Source organism: Pteropus medius, unplaced genomic scaffold, assembly GCF_902729225.1.
Source record: "Pteropus medius unplaced genomic scaffold, Ma_sr-lr_union100, whole genome shotgun sequence".
NCBI classification, from domain to species: Eukaryota; Metazoa; Chordata; class Mammalia; order Chiroptera; family Pteropodidae; genus Pteropus; species Pteropus medius.
The window spans coordinates 747,034-767,819 of NW_024345483.1; the positions used below are offsets into that span (position 1 = coordinate 747,034).

General features: G+C 37.9%; 2 pseudogenes; both read left to right on the top strand.

Annotated features, from left to right (window-relative positions):
* Nucleotides 1-13,365: 13,365 nt before the first annotated feature.
* On the top strand, nucleotides 13,366-17,507 carry LOC120611505 (serine/threonine-protein kinase DCLK2-like; annotated as a pseudogene).
* Nucleotides 16,069-16,187, top strand: LOC120611520 (uncharacterized; annotated as a pseudogene).
* Nucleotides 17,508-20,786: the final 3,279 nt, after the last annotated feature.

Here is a 20,786-nt window from a genome sequence, read left to right on the forward strand (position 1 = left end):
TACAGAGCTAGCCTTTTAAATCGTAAACCAGATCATCTGCCTGTTTACTACCCCTGAGTGGCATCCTACTGTACCTAAAATGAAATCCCAAATCTAACCTTGGCCTTAAAATTCCTGCTCGGCCTCACAATCCCTGCCTCACTCACAATGCATCAGCCACATCAACTGCACATCAAGAAGTATTATGTCTTGGGGCCTTTACATGGGATGTTCCCTCAGTCTAGAATGTTCCTTCCCTTTCTGCCTTAATCTGGCTAACTCCTACTTATTGCCTCAGTTCTCACATGAAAGGCCATGTCTCTCATGCCTTGTCCTCCATGGTAAAGCAGCTCTGTTACTGCCTCTACTCCACTCTGTCACGCTTACTTACTATGCTGACATTCACCACGTTTCGTTGCAATCTTCCACTAGACTAAGCCCTGTGAGCTGCCACTGTACAGCACTGTGTAGGGCCAAAACCATAGTTACATTAGGCAAATACTTATTGAATAAAATAACTTCTGAACTGGGCTTTAAAGGATGCTTCAGAATTTGCTAGGCAAAGAGGAGAGGGCCATTCAAGATGAATGCACAAAGGCCCAGAAGTGAGAGAGATCATAATGAGGTATATGGCCACATACATTTGTCCTAATTTCCCAGGCATTCTACCCATCAGGATGGATGGTGAGTGTAGTGGGTCTGGACCTAAGAGGTGGTATCGGAGGCATAACCTCTCATTTACATGAGAACCTGACTATAATGCCATCATCTTGCTGACCCGGGATACCAGAAGGTTGGCTTCTATAAACCCAGAAAGATGATAGCAGCGCACGTGAGCTGCTTTGGGGAAAGCCACTCGCTGCTCCCTCGGATTGATGGCTTCATTCCAAGCCAACTTCCTACTCAATTTTATAATAGAAGTCCCAGAAAGAGGAGAAAGAGAATGGAGACAATAAAATAACAGCGAACTAAAGAATAGTGAACTAAAATTTCCTCGAATTAGAGAAAGACTTAAATAGAAAATGTCCACCTAATTAGATAGTGTTGATCTGAGGGAAATTTATCTATTTGAGGAAGAAAATGGGACAGGTTTGGTTAACAAAAGTAGAATGTGTTAAATTGGCAGATCAAGAGAGATCTAGAGAGAAACATAAGTTAGTAAGGAGGCTACAATCTGTCCTCATTCCCGTGACCAAGACAAGCCAAGAACACAATTGGAGTTCAGGTTGAATGTCTAAGACTTCACTTTACGAGTATCACTGCCAGCTGTTCTGATTTCAGGTTCCTTCTTTATGTGAATTATAGTGCAGTGAGTAGAGCCGTGCATAAGTAAAATAACCATAAGCAGGAAGAGAAAAATCACATGATCTAGCTAGCTCCCTTTACAGGAAGGCCAAGGTAAAAAGTTTCAATTGTCAAGAGAGTGGATAAGATCACATGACTATATTCTTGGGTTAAGTAAAAATGATTAACTAGGCCTATGTGGGCCTGTAGAGAAATAGTTCATGTTTCTGCACAGTTTAGACTTGCTAAGCAATCTTACTGAAACTTGGGACCTGAGATAAAATGGCAAGGCTTGGAAGGTATTTTATAAACTGTACAGATGATGTGAGAACTCCAGAGAGATTTATCATTAGAAGTATGTTACATTTCATTCCTAGATCATGAAGCTGGAGACAATGGTCTTTTCTTCTCCCAAGAGAGATTTATAGTAAGAACACCAGATACTTCCCAAGGAGCAAAGGATTTGCTCCCTCCTTTCAATATGCACAGCCCCTCCTCTCTCCTATGTAAATGCCCACATTTATTTCTGCATTCCTTGCAGGCAATATAAATTCTGTTTGTGTACAGTGACATCCAACTCTCATCTTGTCATCTCAAGTGTAAGAAATGGAGGCACAGGAGAACCACAAAGTTGTTATTTGCTTGAAAGTAAATAATGATTAATCTACTCTGTCCCGGAAATCTCATATGTGCATTCAGAATACTAATAAATAGGGACATTAAGAACTTAACAGCCTGCAAATTCTGAATCTCATTTACCCCTCATTAACATGGTTACAGGGAGTATAAATAGATCAGATATTTGTGCGCCAATATTACTTTATGTGTTCTACCGGTTGCTTTGCTAGACAGGAGGAAATCCCAGAGATGGAAGACGATATTGTTGTCCTCCTAGCTTCTGTGGATTGCCTTGGACAAATAAAAATTGTGGCACCTTGCTGCCTTGATTGTTTAACACATTCCTGACTGCCACTAAGGAGAACCATGCTTACCAAAAGTCAGAATGGGTGGGATGAATGGCCACTGAAAGGGCACAGTACAGCTGAAATGGGGAAGAGTGCTAAAGACAAAAGATGAAACTGCATTAGTCAGGCTAGCCTGTTATGCTGTGGTAGTAAACTACCTCTAACCACAGAGCTTAACCCAACAAAGGTTTACTTCCTTCTCAAACTATGTGTCCAGTACAGGTCTATGTTCATTAAAATCACTCAGGGGCCCACCCTGATAGAGACTTTATCATAACGCCTACTTCCATGATCACATAACAGGGTAAAAGAATGTGTAAAATTGCATGTTGGCTCTTAAAACTTGTCTTTGGGTGAAACATATACCTTTGATTCACATTTCTTGGGCAAAGCAAATCTCATGGCCACACCTAATTCAAGGGGTGTGGAAAAGCAATCCTAGCATGTGTTAGGTACCTAGTCAGACGTGAGCGACGGGGGAACAGTGTAGAGGCCTCGCCCACAGACCACCTAAAGAACACCCCATTGGTAGTTAGAGAATCCCTCCTACATCCTGGGAGACAAAGGACGGGAGGGCCATAACCTATAGCTGGTTTAAGCCGGCCACAGACCCTTGTGCAGAAGGTATTACCCTAACCTGCCCACGACCTTGGCCTCATTATGCCATCATTATAATATCATGTTTATGCCTGTAAGTTCGTGCTAATTATAACAGACTGAATTCTGGGTAAGCACATGCACATTAGGCAAAGAGTTATATAACAGCCAAGTGTCAATCAAAATGACCTCACGTGCCAATCACACAGGAATGCCTTTGTAACCACACATCACTGCGCCAATATAGTACAGACCTTCCCACTTCTGCGTTGTTACAGCTCTCTTGGTTGAAAACCTGCTCTTCCTTTGGAGTATACTCTGTTTCTTATTTCTTTTATCTTTTTACTTTTCAAATTTCACAAGGCTGCAGCCTTCCTTAGCATGACCCATCTCCTTCTAAAATAAATTTTACTTTCAATAAATCTTACTTTCTCTAAATCTCACTGACCTGCAATTCTTTGCTGCATCAGTGAGGAAGAAACAAGGAAAAAATGCTAATTGCACTTCTGCATCGTTATCCCCCCCATGTCACTGGGGCGACCCTGGAGTTCGAAAATCCCCCTAATGGTAACATGTGTACTTGAGATCTTGAATATTTAATATATAGTACTAATCACTACCCCATCTTCCTTTCTCGTCACCAAATATTTTGTCTACTTGCCTTCATGCAAAACACATGTACCCCTCCCCACGGAAGGAATCAAAAAGTCCCATTCAATCACTGTGACTCTTATAATCTGGGACTGTTACCCAGCCAAAGTTCATGTGCCCAATTCTTCAAAAGGCCAATATTCAAAAGGTCAGAGTGTGTTGTAAAGAAAGGTTTATTGATCAAGAAGGCACCACCTCGAGAGGGCACCTTAGAGGTTCCTAAAATTCATCCTAAAAGGACTCAGAATTCAGGCTTCTCTTATGTCGAGGGAAGGGAGAATGGGAGGGACAAAAGGTGACTAATGACCACAGACATCTGGACACCAACAGGGATCCAAGGAAGAGTGAGAAATCTCTAAATCTCCTTGTTTACCCCTGCTGATCTGAGTCTGGTCTTGAGGTTCCTGCAAATCTTTGATTAAAAAAAAAAATCATTATTTTGTACCTGTTTCCCCACCTCCTCTGGAGATGCACCTTCTTGGCAACTGGCTGTTCTTTCAAAATCTCAAGCCTCAAGCAGAATTCCTCTAATGATTAGCATATCTACAGCAGGAGCTATTTGCCTGAAGGCCAAAGGGAAAATGCAGGCTAGAATTAAAATAGAGACAGAGCTTTTTACTCTGTTGGTCCCTTCATGTTCAATATTCAGTGGTGAAATTGGGAAAGATAACCACAATAAACAGTCTCTTCTGGAGAAAAAAAAATAGGAATCACAACATAGTCACTGGTTAATAGCAACTCTTAAATCTTACTAGACAGACCCAGAAAGAGTTCCCTGCCTAGGGAGTGAGAATATTCCTTGATTAAATCCCGACTGTGCTCCCTGGGAAGGGATCTCCCCCCGCCCCCTCGCCCCCCCGCCCCCGGTCATTTTTACTCTATGGACCTTGCTTCTGCCTTCAGAGGGTTTCTTTCTTTTCTGTTACCCTCCTTGATCATGTCTAGATTGAGCATTGGAAAATAAATACTCCTTGGAGGCTGGAAAACTCATAACCAGTTTCCTGTTTATAGATTTGGAGCCCAAGGGTCATTTTTAAGTCTCTAACAGTCAAGGCTTCTTATCTATTTAGTGTGCCTCAGCTCTATCAATAACCATACACATGATTCATTACTAAACACACTTTGTATATGTGCTATATTTATTTGCTTTCTCATATTCACCTCTCTCACAACTTAACTGTGAGTACCTTCAGTCTTTCAGGCTTCTATGGAAGAGCTAGACTCAAGGTTTATTCCCCCCCACCCCCACATCCATTTGTCCTATAGAAAAGATTTACTTGTGGCAACAGCCCTAACTTAGTCTCTCCTTTGAGACAATACTGTCTATTCAGAGATTTTTACAATGGGTGAATGTTCATGCCCTTCATTTAATCCTGCTGTAAAGCTGTTTTAAAAAGCTTTTGGCACCAATAAAACCTTCTTTGTTTTATCTTTTACTCTTTGAGGCTAAAAGGCAATTGTCTTTTAATAGTATAAGTTATCATAGTTCTGTAATATTCTTTCTTCATTTCCATAGTCTTCTTCATCATTTCTTGCAAACCAACTCATTCTTTTCTGACCTTAGCACCTTCTCATGACTTGTTGAATATAAGTCAACAGTGACTAACACACAGTGCCAACATTCTCTATTCTAATCTCCTCCCTTAGAGCTCAACATCCATTCGATAAATTATCTGCCTTACAAATTAATGAAGACAACAGTTTCAGGAAATATTTCACCACTGCAAAAACATGGATCACGATTCTTCCAGCCTCTGATAACAGTTTATTTGGTATCCACCATCTGATACCTCAACCAATACTACATATTTCTTCTTCTTATTATTATTATTAGTAGTAGTAGTATTGTTATTTTTTGGTAGTAACCTCCTGTTTCAGTCTGGATAGGCTGGATCATGCTATAATCATAAACCATCCCAAAATATCAGTGGCTTAAAACAACAAGATTTCTCTCATATTTCCTGTTCGATATCGGGCAGCAGGAGGGCATTGCTCATTGTAGTTACTGAGAGACCAGGCTTACAGAGTCTTTAGATCACTGTGGGTTTCCACACTTGCTATTGCCAGCAGAGAGAATGTGGCAAATTGTGTATTGCTCTTAAAAAGCTTCTTTATGGAAGTGATATGTCGTCTCTTCTCAAAAATAAAACTTGCAGTTTACAATAAGTAGTTAATGATAATCAGGCTACACAATTAATATTTTATGTAATGGCCTGTGAAAGTGACATACTCTTAAAAATAATTATTTGAAATAAAAATTCAGTTGATATCCATGAAACCTGGATAATGTGAGAGGGGCAGAAAATAAAAGCTTACTAAAAGTCTTGTTTGGGAGAGAAGGAAAGTGATTAATATTCTTTGTTTATGGGAAGTTTTAAATTTAAATATATTTCCTAGAAATTTGAAGGCAACAACTTGCAGAATGGAAATAAATAGCAAAACTAACAAAAAATAGATTATGGTAGATGGGAGAAATACAATGCTATTCATCTAGCAAAAATGAGGGAAGAAGAAAATCGAGAAAGAAATTACACGGTAACCAAGATAAACATCAAAATTAAAGCCGAGTAACAAAAATTGCACCAAGGGAGTTTCATTTTTTGTATTGGCAACATGAAGAGCTCTTTGGATCCATTCCCCAGTGGAATTTGTGAAAATTATTTTTAAAACAACCATTAAAATCTCTGGAAATGGTCCTAAGGGGATATACAAATGGAGAAGCACTTATTGAAGAAAATTTACTGACACCTGCTAAGAACAGTGAGAGTCTATGGCATCTGAACCACAACCCACTCCCTTTCTCCTCCCTCCCAGCGCAGCAAGAGGAAAACTCCACTCCAGATGGGTGTGGCCAAGAACAGGGTTCCCCGCCCCCCGCCACGCCAGCTCTCAGTCAGGGGCTTTATCTTCCTGGGTAGGGTGGGAATCAGTATTCCTCATCTCATCCCGAGCTACCTGTCACAGAGGCTAAGTTCCAGGAGAGTGAGGCTGAGAAGTGGAAACTCCTTTCTCTCACCCAGGCCCCACTCGTGAGACAGAGATTCTGCCTTGGGAACAGTGCAGTGTGAATACTGGGACCTCAATTTTCCTCCCCCTGGCAGAATTACCATGTCAGAAGTGGCAAGACAAAAATACCCAAGGCTACTGATCACCCCCTCTCCATGCCAAGCACCTAGCTACTTAAGTTATTTACAAGAAAAGTATTCTACTGTCCCTATTTCCAGCTCCAGAGCTATGGCTCAGTGAGTTTGACCAGGAAGAGGCAATCCATTGGAAAAGATATCTGAAGCTCTTCCTAAAGGATTTGAAAGTATTATGCTAAGTGAAATAGGTCAGAGAAAGAAAAATACCATATGATTTCATTTATATGTGGAATTTTAAAAAAATCAAAACAAATGAACAATCAGAACAAAAACAGACTCATAGAAACAAAGAACAAACTGATGCTTGCCAGAGGGGGAGAGGGTGGAGGAATGGGTGAAAAAGGTGAAGGGGAATATAGTCGATGACAGTGTAATAACTTTGCATGGTGGCAGATGGTTACTACTAAACTTAGTGTGTCCTTCACATCGTAAGATATACAAATGTCGAATCACTATCATGCATGCCTGAAACGAATGTAATATTGTATCCCAGCTATACTTTAATAAAAAATTTAAAAATAAAGAATATAGTGAAAAAATCATTGAAGAAATTAATGTTACATTAGAAAATATTCACTAAATGCAAAAGAAAGAAGTAAAAGATCAATAGAGGGACAAAGAAACATGAGACTTAGAGAAAAGAAAAAGTGAAATATAAGCATAATTTCAATGATTCAATAATGACATCTAATATAGATTAAATAATCTAATCAAATGGCTGGAATTGTCATGCTAGAATTTTTTAAAAGATTCAATTATATGCTGCCATTAACATATAATCAGCTAACATAATAGTCAATGGTGAAAGAGTGGATAATTTCCTCCTTAAATCAGGGATAAGATAAGGATGTCTGCTTTTGCCACTTCCATTCAACATTGTCTTAGAGGTTCTAGCCAGATAAATTAGTAAGGAAAAGAAATAAAATACATATCCGGACTGAAAAGAAATCAGTGAAAGTATCTTTTATTTATAGATGACATGGTGTTGTATTTAGAAAATCCTATGGAGTTAAATAAAAACTACTAAGATAAATGAGTTCATAAGACTGCAAGATACAACATCGATATACAAAAATAAATTCTATTCCTACACACCAGCAATGACCAATCTGAAAATAAAATTAAGAAGGATTTCCACTTAAAATAACATCAAAAATAATTCAAAACTGAGGAATAAATTTATCCAAGGAGGTGTAGTATCTGTGTACTTAAAACTACAAAACATTGCTGAAAGAAATTAAAGACTTAAATAAATGGAAAGGCATCGTATTCATTAATTGGAAGGCTTGATAATGTTACGATGACAATGCTACATAAATTGAACTACAGAATCAGTAAATATATTCCCTATCATAATTCCAATTGCCTTTTTTTTTTTTTTTTTTTTGCTGAAATGTAAAAGTTTGTCCTAAAACTTGTAGGGAATCATAAGGAACCCCAAATAACTTAAAAAGGAACCTAAAGTTGGAGGACTCACACTTCCCAATGTTAGAATTTACTACAAATCTATAGTAGTAATTAAAACAGTGTGGTACAAGGATAGACATACAGATCAATGGAATGGAATTGGCACAAGGATAGACATATAGGTCAACGGAATAGAATTGAGAATCCAGAAATAAAATTATACATTTATGTTCATTTGATTTTTGACAAAGGTGCCAAGACTAATCAGTGGAAAGGAAAGAACAGTTTTTTCAATGAACAATAAGCTTGGGCTTACCATAGATAGATGATAAATAATAGATGACATTTAGCTATACATAAATAGAGCTTTGTACCCAAACTACACAAAATATATCCTTTTCAAATGTTCACAGGACATTTGCAAAAGCTGATGTATTACTAGGGCACCAAAAATTCCTCAGTTTCTCCAAATAGAAAAATACAAGCCATGTTCTTGCACCATAGTGAACAGCAAAACTAAGCAAACATATGATAGACTGACAGAGACAGAGATGGGTGGGTTATAGATGACTGATAAATAGATAGGCAAGTACGGAGCAATATAAATAGATTAACAAGACCGCTATCCTAAATAATTCCAGGGTAAAGAGGAAAAAAATAAGATCAGAGTATGTGAGTATGAAAGACAATGAGATCCTACATCAGTACTTGTGGGATGCATGCAAATGACAATATTTAGAGAAAATTTATAGTCTTGAATGCATTCATTAGAATTTATAAAACATGAAACATTGAAATTTAAAAAAGGATTCAAGAAACTAGATAAACAATAATAATAACTAGAGGAATATAGGACAAAGGAAACAATCAAAGTAATATCAGACGCTAATGAAATAGAAAATACACAAATAAAATAAACTTGATAAATAAACTTAAACATCAAGGTAATTCTTTAAAATGATAAGACAAATCTCTGGCAAGTCTTGAGAAATAAAACTCAAATGGACATGAAGAAAAAGTGACATACAAAAATGTATTAGAGAATTTAAATCTTAATATAATACAACAAACAACCAGTAGCCAGAAAACCTGACAATTTATATTAAATAGACAATATTTTAGGAAACCACTAATATATAACCAAAGTTGACTATAAAATAGAAAATGCACATATCCTTTGACTTAGAAACATTTCACTACTATGAATTCATTCTAAAGATGTACTTACATATATGCAAAATAATATACGTGCAAGGTTACTAGCAGTGCCAGGGTTTATAACAGCAGAATAATAGGAATAACCTAATGACCTATTGAAGCCATAACTTCTTCTCTGATAATACTGGAAGTCCCTTAGTGTGGACCCGAAAAGATTCCAATACACTGACTGGCCTAAGACTCCAGTCTCAGCTGCTCAAATTAAGCCATAAACTGTGCTTATCCAACAATCTGTTCAAAATAAAAAAATCCGGTAGTGGGCACACAAGTGTGTGTATCATGATTTTGTACCTATTTTTAAAATTTGTCAAAATGTTTTAGATTTTCATTAAAAATGTGGTAGACTTTCAGTTTCAGCTGTCACATGTAAAGTGCTTAGAAGTTTTCACTCCCCTCATTACAATAAGAAAAATGCTGAATAAACTGAAAATCAATGACTTCTCTTGGATATCAGAGAGCTGAGGTTGCTACTCCAAAATTGGGAAAAAGTTGTATAAAGACAAACACAGCTGAGATGAGCTTACCAGTAGAAGTTGGAGCTATAAACTGGTAGGAACTCTTAAATGGTGTTACCTTAATTTAACAAGGAGGCCTTTAGACTCAAGTGGCTCTAATGCCATGGCAGCCTACGTAAGCAAACCAAAATCTAAGCCTATAAACACCTCAAGGTTACAAAATTGAAACCTAAGGACAGCCAATCACAAACATCTGACTAGGCTTTAATGTATAGCCAATCCATAATTTCCTTAGTCTGCTTCTGCCTTTTCTCTATAAAAGTCTCCAGTCAGTGGAGTACTAACTACTTCTGGTTTGGCTCTGCCAAATCCAAATTGATTTTTGCTGAAATAAACTCTTAAAATTTTTAATATGCTTCTTTTAACAATGGAAACATTGACAAATTGCTGGAGGCTGAATGTGAACTAGCATGAGCCTGAGAAACAACTGGATATACAGTATTATAGGAGCATGGCTTTTACCTCCAAGAACCACATCAGACTCTTGCAGCACTTCATGTCTTTGGCAATGGGAATGGAAAGTAACCATTTTTAAATACACATAGTGCATTTTCCATAACAGAGATCTACTCTCTCTAGTAAAAAAAAAAAGACTTTACCAGTCTTATCTCATATAGACAGAAGGGCAATTACCGTACTCTAGCCACATCTAGCATTCTTGTCTTACATTAGCTGGGAGGAGAGGTAAGAAAGATTTCTGAAAAACACAGCCTAGGAAAATAAACATACTAGAAGACAGATTTAATTATAATTTGGAAGGCTTCCCCTCTCCCACACCTTACCATCACATCGACATAGTTCCATTATAACAACAACAGTAGATTATAGCTGAAAGAACTGCAAAAGACAGAATCTAAGATGTAGTTCCTATGGGAAACCAAAAACAACAGAGGAGGGGAAAAAAAAAAAACAAAGACATTATATAAATTGTAAGTCTCTGGCACCTACAGATGTAATGCTAGCCAGACTGACATAAAAGGAAGTTTGCTCAATGCTTTCCACCTAAGATCACACTATAAAGGCCTATTCAGTTCCTACTGCCCAGTATAACATGTCTGGCTTTTCAACAAAAAAAATCACTTGGCATGTTAAAAGGCAAGTAAAACCATAGTCTCAAGAGACAAAGCAAGCATTAGAAAAAGACTTGGATGTGATGAAAATGTTGAAATTATCAGACAAGGAATTTAAAATAATTACGATTTATATGTTAAGGGCCGTAACAGATAAAGTAGACAATATGCAAGACAAATAGGTAAGCAGATATAGGCTGAGATATAGGAACTCTAAGAAAGATTCAAAAGGAAGTGCCAGAAATAAAAATAACTGTAACAAACTAAATGCTTTTGATGAGCTCATCAACAGACTGGACATGGCTGAGGAAGAATTAGTAAGCTTGAAAACATGTCAGTAGAAATCCAAATTGAAATTTAAAAGAAAAAAAGAAAAGAAAAGAAAAGCAGAACAGAATATCAAAGAACTGTGAGACAATGTCAGAAGATGTAACATTTAAGTAATTGGAATATCAAAAAGAAAAGAAAGAGAACTTAATTTGTAAATTAAACAGGCCTCCAAATATCTCTGAGTCAGGGAAGAACCCTCAATATAAATTTTAAAATATTTTTAATTAAGTTAAAATTAAAATGCAAATTATCAAAATTTGTGTAGCAAAAGCACTATGTAGGAATATATTGAAAGCACTAAATGTATTAGAGAAAAAAAAAAAAAAGACCTAAAATCAAAACTTAAGACTATGCCTTAGGAGTCTAGCTAAAGAAGAATAAATTAAGTCTTAGGCAAGCAAAAGAAAAGAAATAAGAAAAAATTCTGCAGAAATCAAATTCAAAACAGGAAAACAATATAGAAAATCAATAAATCAAACCCAGTTATTTGAAAACATCAACAAAAATATCGATAATCCTCTAGCAAGGCTAATCGAGGAAAAAAGTTAGAAGACACAAATTACCAATACCAGAAATGAGAATGGGATCATTGTCATTGATCCCATTGACAGCAAAAGGATAATGAAGGAATTGAATGAATACTATGACAATTTTATGTCCACCAATTTAATGAACGAGATGAAATTCTCTCCAATGATGAAAGCTCCAAAAACTCACACAAGGATAAAAAGATAACCTGAATCAACATATATCTACTAAATAAATTAAATCAATAATATCCTTCAAAAGAGAAATCACTAGGCTCAGATGGTTTCATTGATGAATTCTACTAAACATTTAAAGAACTAATAACAATTCTGCACGAGCCCTCCCAAAATAAAGCAGAAGGACTATTCTTAACTCATTCTACAAGGCCATTACCCTAACACCCAATCCAGTTAAAGATATTATGAGAAAGAAAAATTACAGACCGGTACCTATCATGAACAGAGATCCAATGATCTTTAACAGAGTATAAAATTAATCTAACACGTATAAATACAATTATACACTATGACCAAGTAAGATTTATTCCAGGTATCCAAGGCTGGTTTAACATTCAAAAATCTATTAATGAAATTCATGGCATCAACAGGCTAAAGAAAAAAATGTCATATAATATCAATTGATGCAGAAAAGGTATTTGATCAATTCAACACACATTCATGATAAAAAAAATAGTCTTAGTAAACTAGGAATAGAAGGAAGTTTGCTCAATGCTTTCCACCTAAGATCAGGAAAAAAGCAAGGATGTTTCCCCTGACAACTCCTATTCAACATTGTGCTGGTAGTCCTAGCTAGTACAATAAGAAAAGGAAAAAAAAAACGTACATTCGGGGAAGGAAAAGCATGCCTTGCTTTGTTCACTAAAGAAATCTCTGCCTATGTACAAAATCCCATAGAACTGAAAACAGCAAAATACTCTTGGAATTAAAATGTAATTATAGCAAGACCACAGGAAATAGGATTAATATTTTAAAAGGTCGATTGCTTTTATATACACCAGCAATGAATAAATCAAATTTTAAATTAAAAATACAATATGTCTCCCAAAATGAAATGCTGAGCTATAAAGCTAACAAAATTTAGGCATTAACATAGACAAAATGTCATGCCTTTCACAAAAAATATCTCTTTTGTACTAAGGGCACATATTACCTACAAAAAATAAAGCATATATTTAGAACAAAAACAAGATAATCCAAAGTGTAACCTAAATGTAAATTGAAGAAACTATAAAATCTCTAGAAGAAAACATAGGATAAAAACTACATGACCTTGGAATTAGTGATGAGTTTTTAAACACAACACCAAAAACATGACCCAAGAAAGAAAAAATTGATAAGCTGTATTATGTTAAAAAAATTTTAAATGTGTGCTCTGTGAAAGACATCATTAGGAGAATGAAAAGAGGAGCCACAGAAAGGGAGAAAATAGTTGCAAAACATCTGATAAAGGACTTGCATACAAAATATAAAGAACTCTTAAAATTCAACAAAAGCAAACAACTCACTTTAAAATTTAATCAGAAATCTCAAAATATACAGGTGGCGAATAAACGTAGAAAAAGATGAATATAATTTGTTATTAGGGAATTGCAAGTTAAACAGGGAGATATCTCTACACACCTACTGGAATGTCTAAAATTGTAAAAAACTTAAGTCCAATGGCTGATGAGAACTCAGAGCAAGAGGAACTCTCACTTCTGGTAGGTACACAAAATGGTACATCCACTTTGGAAGACAGTTTGTCATTAAAAAAAAAAAAACTGAACATAGTCTCACCATAAGACCTAGCAAGCATAGTCCTGGGTATTTACCTGATTTTAAAACTTATGCCTACACAAAACCTCGCACATGAATGTTTATCACTGCTTGATAATCGTCAAAACGCTGGAAGCAACTAAGATGTCCTTCAATAGATGAATGGATAAACAAACTGTGCCACAACCTTACAATGCAACATAATTCATCAATAAAAAAGAATGACCTACAAGATGTGCAAAGATATGAATAAATATTAAATGCTTATTGTTAACTGAAAAGCCGGTTGGAAAAGGCTAGAGAGTATAAGATTCCATTTATATGACATTTTGGAAAGGGAAAAATCAGAGATGGTGAACATGTAGAAAAAAGTTTAGTTTAAGCACAGGGACTTTATTAGGGCAGTGAAGCTATTTTGTATGATACTGTAATGGTGCACACATGACAGCATGTATTTATCAAAAAAGAGAACTTGAAAGGACTAAGAGTTAATCTTGATGTATAAAAATTCTAAAAAGTTAATTTAGGAGGTCAAGGAATCCCAGCATGGAATGCAGAATGTGGCAAAATATTCTAACTGCATTAAAAATGTATGAAACGACCTCGCTGAAGAGTATGAAGGGAAAGTTGCTGCCCTAAGTAACTTTGGAAATGAATGTTATAAGACTAAAGTCAAAAGGAACTGTACCTAAATGCTATTCTTTAGTTGGTAATTCTGAAACCACTATACATGCATACTGGAATTGAACAATTAATTAAATGAATTGGCAGGTATGGGAGCCAGGTGTCTCACTGTTGGAGTGGGATGTTACAGGTAAGTAAAAGGAACTAGAAAGATCTTTGTGATAATGGATTCGTTGGAAACAGCAGCATAAACTCACATTCAGCTTCGTACAGATACAGATGGTTACATATGTAAATAAATATTCACAGGTATATGTATATACATAGGTTAATACAGGCATACATATTTCACTGTTCTCTTAGCTGAGAAGGCCTCTAAGTAAGAACTCCCCAGCAGCAACAAGCATACCAGCACTGAGATCTAGATCTTTTAAAACCATCGCCTAATAAAAGGAACTAGGGCTTTTTGGAGAAATGGCTGAGTCTAGGACTTGGGCAGCAAATATAGAAATGAGCCTGGGGTATCTTGTAGTGTCAGAAAGTAAGGTCTGAAGAACATGTTATAGGACACCACAAATATTGCATTCGACAAAATCCACTGGACAGAAGACAAATCCTGTTTGTTTGGTTTTTATTTTTTTTTAAAGAATAATTGCAAAGAAAAAAGTGATGGGGACAGGGGAAAGGAATTATAGATTTAAAAAAACTCAAGGGCTGTAAAAACAATTGCATTGATTAGATCATAATTGGACACCGATTCAAAGAAACTAATTTTTTTAAGAAGCATAAGCCTGCCAGGCAAACCTGAAAAATACCTAGGCATTTGATGATTACTTATTTACATTTTTAGGAAAAAATTATATTGAATTTAAATTTCATAAGAGTCTTTATCTTTTATGAATGTATATGAAATATTTAGAGATAAAATGCTATGATGATTTGGATGTTTCAAATTATTCCAGTAGCAAGAAATGGGGGAAGGTGAAGATATAATTGGAACCAAATAGTATTGGACATTATTGATGTGAAGTGTTAGGTATACTGGGTCCATTACAGGCATACTTTGGAAATACTGCGGGTTTAGTTCCATGCTAGTGTAATCAAGCAAGTATCTCAATAAAGTGAGTCCTGATCTTTTTGAAAAAGTGTAACACCTGTGAAGCACAATAAAGCAAAGCACAAGAAAATGAGATATGTCTATATACTATTCTCTCAATTGTTGTATATGTTTGATAATTTCTGTAATAAAGAGTTTTTATTATAAATATCATGCCATTATATTTGAAATTCTAAGTAAAACTGACCACTTAAAGTTTAATCAAGTGATGCAAATTGAAACTGTATTCAACACTCATATCTCCATCAATGTTTCAGAACAAGGCAGTTTTGGAAGCCAGTTTTACAGAATAGTCAGGGAAAAACAAATTACCACATTATGTAAACTCCTCTAAAGCCTACAGAAATGGGCAATTATTCAATTCATTTTGCCAGGCCAGTGATCCTTGATTCAAAAACCAAATGAGAACACCCCATGAAAAGAACACTTCGGCCATGCTCACTCACATAGCAGTGTATATTCTAAATAATTTAAATTCAGCATAGCAATGAATTAAATGAACAGGCTGTGTCTGAAGCATACAAATATGATTTAATACTGGAAAATACTTTCAATTATAATTCTCTGTACAAATTAGAGAAAAAAAACACTTGCTCATGTCAATGGGTAAAGAGCCTTTGAAAGAAATTCAACAGATTCATGGTAAATATATATAACATATAAATATATATGCATATATTTAACATATACGCATATATGTTAAATTAATGTCAGAACTTCCTAAAGTCTATAGCAAACACTTAAATGTGAATTCTGAGGATTCCCATTAAAGCCAGGGACAGACAACACAAAAATGTTTGCTCCTATACTGTTCAAAACTGCACTAGAACACACAGAGCTCTGTATGTCACAATAAATAGGGACAGTCTACCGCCACTTCATCCTGAATACACCAGATCTTGCCTAATCTCGGAAGCTAAGCAGGGTTGGGCCTGGTTAGTACTTGGATGGGAGACTACCTAGGAAGACCGGATGCTGTAGGCTAAAATAAACAAATAAATAAATAAGGAATGTAAACATTAGTAAAAATAATATCTGGTGGCAACATTCAAAGGAACAGGTATGTGAAATATTCAAATGAGGAAGAGACTTCGGAAAAATGTTACACGAAGATCAGTATAGCAAAATCAAGAGCTTTGCCACCTAAAAGCAATAGTAATTAGCACATGTAATAGAAAATATCCTATTCGCAAGGTCAACAAAATCCAAAAATTACCCGGAAGGAACCCTAACAAAAATGTATAACATCTTAACAAAGGCTAATATAAAACTTTGCTATCCGCGGCTCAGCGGCCCCACCTGCGAGAAGGGGGTGGGATGCCAGAGCCAGGTGTTCCGGCACTTTGAGAAGGCTCTTCGCGTTCCTGAGCTGGCTCTCACATTGATCCTGGCTACCTGCAGGCTTGGCTGGGACAGCTGGGTTTTTGTTTTTTTTGGGTTTTTTGTTTTTTTGTTTTTGTTTTGCAGAAAGCGCTCGGAGCAGCTGTGATGGCCAGTACCAGGAGCATTGAACTGGAGCACTTTGAGTGGCCTGGGTCGCGGAGAGGAGCGCCCAGCTCCTCCGGGGGATTCCTAGCCGGGTGCACAATGCTCACTGCAGCTACCACTCGCGGACCCTACAGGCCCGGAGCTCGGAGAAGGCCAAGAAGTTATGCTTCTACCGGAATGCGGACCGCTACTTCAAGAGCTTGGTGTTAGCCATCTCCAGCCTTGCGCTGCTTATGGAGCTCACCTGCTCCCTGTCCGACAACGTGAACCTACCTCAGGGCGTCCGCCCCATCTACACCATTGATGGCCGCAGGAAAGTCACCAGCCTGAACGACCTACTCGAAGGTGAGTTATGTGTGTGTATCAAACGAACCATTTCGTAAAGTCGATTACACCAAAAATATTAATCCAAACTAGTCTGTGAACATCAAGAGTGGGACTACTGAGCCTTGGCTGCTCCCTCCTCGGTGAAAAGTGGAGTGAAAGAAAGCAAAGATTTCATCAAACCCAAGTTAGTGACTGTGATTCGAAGCCTAGAAAAGCCATGAGGATCTTTCTAAATAAGAATACCGCTCACTTCTTTGAACAGGTCTTAACAGATATCACCGAAGCCATTAAGCTAGACTTAGGAGTGGTCAAGAGGCTCTCTGCACACGGGACGGGAAGCAGGTTACTTGTCTGCAAGTCCTTTTTTTGGTGATGACGATGTTTTTATTGTCTGTGGACCTGAAAAAATTCCGTTATGCCCAAGATAACTTTGTCGTGGATCACAGTAAATGCTGCGTCTTGGTCACGTCACTCTCGTTTGTTAGCTAAATAGTCTGGGTCCAAAAGCTCTGGGTCCGCTCTACGCAGCAAATCGCAAGCTTAGGTTCTGTAATGAGGGAGGGGACATTTCTTCTATGCATTTTGAAGTTTTTCTATTAAACATACACATAGCATAAACAATATAGATTTTTGGATTATACAGCAATTCAAATCCAAGTCAATGTCATCACCGAGGGTGTAATTTTGGGGATTCCTTAAGTGTTTTCTCACTTGTAAAATCGTCTGGAGTGTGAGGATCACTATCTGGTAACACATGTAAAGTGACTTATTATGTTCAGGAAAAGATTATTTAAAAAACAAACATCTCCAACTCATGAATTGTATAGTATGTTAATTATATCTCAGTAAAGATGTTTTTAAAAATTAAAAACATAGAAAAAATAAAACAAATCTTTGCTGATAGATTCAGCTAAAAGAATTCCCAAATAGAGCAGTAAAACCCATTAATGGGAAACAATATTATAAACATGTGAATTCTCTTTAAATTATTTACAGATTTAGTTTCCTACCTGTAGATGCCAAGATGACCATCAACTTCAGACTGCTGACTTCTCCCCAAATTAACTCCCAATAACTAATAGCAGGGAGAGAGGCAATAATCAGCAACAAACCCAAAAAGACAAAACATGAGAAAGCCTGAGACTGAAGACTGCGGTGAGCTGGTATTGATGCGGGGTGGGGGCGTGGAAAGCAACAGGAAAGTGGGAGGGGCTGTCAGCTACATGATGCTGATCACAGGGTGGGGTAAAAGGAAAAGTTTAAACTTCTGCCCCTATTTTTTGTGAATAGCTGAGGTCCTCAGACCTCACATGCCAGTAGCCCTGGGGTAATACAGGCAGACCTCAGAAGTATTGAGGGTTCAGTTCCAGACCACCACAATAAAGCTAATATTGCAAAACAAGGGAGTTGTAATCTTTTTGCTGGTGAAGGGAGGATCTTGCCTTCAATTTGTAAAAACAATGCACATCTGTGAAGCACAATAAAAAGAGCTATACTTATATCAGGAGAGCAGGAAAGATGGGATGATTGAGGTAGTAGGGCCCCAAAGTCTGTGCTAATAACTACCTGAAACCATTTTAGTGTGTTAAAATAAAAAAAAAAACAAAAAACAAATGTAGACTAGCATTGAAAATTCCCTGAGCAGACAAAACCAGTTTAATTGTATAAGCAAAGCTTAATTCAGCGTATTTTACAAGACTGATTTGACCTGGGTCATTTCTTGCTTATGCCTCTGGAAATCAGAAGAAAAACTTAATCATTTAAGAAAATTCTAATATTATAACCAATCTCTGTGAAGAATAAAGTCACTGCTTTCTCATGATATAAGCTGCTTTTTAACGATATATCCCTGAGCCTGATTCCATGTTTGAGTTAAGCGCTCCTGGTTCACAAACTGTCTTTTTGGTGTGTGCACAGTAAACTTTTACTAATTACTACTTTGGTGACTCACTGCTTTTATTCTTTTATTCCTGAACTTTTGGCAAGTGGGTGAGGACTGACCTTCCAAAAAAATTATTTTAATGGAAGATAAAGAATTGACTGGAAATAGAATAGAAAGTATCAGAGTGATCCACAAATAGTAAGTGTAGGTATTCTTTCATGAAATTGTATATACATATTCTAGATGTACACTTGGTAGAGGTGTAAAATAAACTTTTATTACAGAAAAATTGAAACCACTGCACTTGATGATGCAATGTTAGATAACTTTGAAACAGCAGGACATCTCCAAATCCTGTTGCTCAGCCTCAGTGTAGAAAATAAATCTTTTAGAACAAAATGTTTCCAAAATCTGCTGGCTGGCGAACAGACCCCACTGGAAGCGTGCTTCTTCTCCGACCCTCCCCCACAGTCATGGGTGCTGCAGCTCTCCTTCTAGCATCTCGTCCGGAGTTATTCTTTGCATGGGTTGCAGCTGGGCAAATGATCAGAGCTGACAGGGAGCAGGTAAATTACGACCAGCATTTATTCAAGGAGCCAGGAGTCAAGATCAGGAACCTTATGAACAGGGACTGGAGGAGTTCACCCTCTCCAAGATGCCCAGAGAATCTAGCTCCACTTTTACTGATAAGCCCTGGGAGAACCCCGTGGAGCTATCAGGCTGAAAGTTCCCCCTCATTTCTGCCTGGGGGAGTCTCAGAACATTGAGGGCCTTGGCTGGAACTAGACAGACTCAGGTCAGCAAAGGGAGGAGTCTTAGGCCCTGTCAGGAGTCAAGGTGAGAATCTTGAAAGAGCATTGAGGGGAACCTTCCAAACCAGAAAAGAGGAGTCCTAGCTACACCCTGGCCCTACACTCAGCCCCTGGAGGCCCCTGACTTCCTCCCGGGGAAGCAAAGATACAGGTCTCAGGGAAGGGAGGCTTGGATAGTAAGGGTGTGTTTTCATATCAGCAGAGAAATGAGTCCCAGCACCAGCCAGGAGTCAACGTAAGGACGGACTCTAAAGGACTGAAGGGACCCTCGATCTCAGAATATGTGAGACCTCAGCCCCGCAACCCATCACCGCCTCCTGCCCCTTGCTATCAGTTTGGGAGACCCCAGGAAGACGTAACCTGATAGATATGGTAACTTCAGACTTTTGTTGGGGATTGGGGTCTCAAGGAGAAGGCTTTGATCTGAATGTACTGCACTCAGGTGAGCAGAGTGGAGGGACCATGTCAGTAATCAAGGTGAGGACCATGAGGGATGGTTGGGGGAACCTAGACTCTATAACAGAGGGTACCCCTACCTGCCACAGAAACCTATTCTTATGGTCAGTCCTGGGAAGCCCCACGGCAGTTTGGCCACATGTAGTGTATCTCACTTGTGCCTTGGGATACTTAAGGACGGGTGGCTTGGTCTGAGGTGCGTATCTTCAGGTCAGCAGAGGGAGGAGTCCCAGGCTCTGCCAGATGTGGAGATAAGGAAGGACCCTGAAGGAGGACCGAGAGACCCTGGACCCCAGAAAACATATAGGCTTGAGAGGCACCAAAGTGAGATGATCACAGGCGGAACGTCTTTACTTCTACATCCGGTCTCAGGATTCGGGGTTGGCTTAAGGGGCGGGACTCTGATCGGTGGCTGAGCCAAGGACCCAGCCCAGGTGAGGACCGCAAGGGAGGACTTAGGGGACCTTGGATCCCACGACAGAGCGTGCCCACTGCCGCTGTCAGTCACGGGAGGCCACAGGGCGGGATGAGCCCTTAGGACTTGTCTCAACTTCCACATCTGGGTCTGAGAGATTCTGGGGGTTGGTATAAAGAGCGAGACCTCGCGTCGGTGGCAGA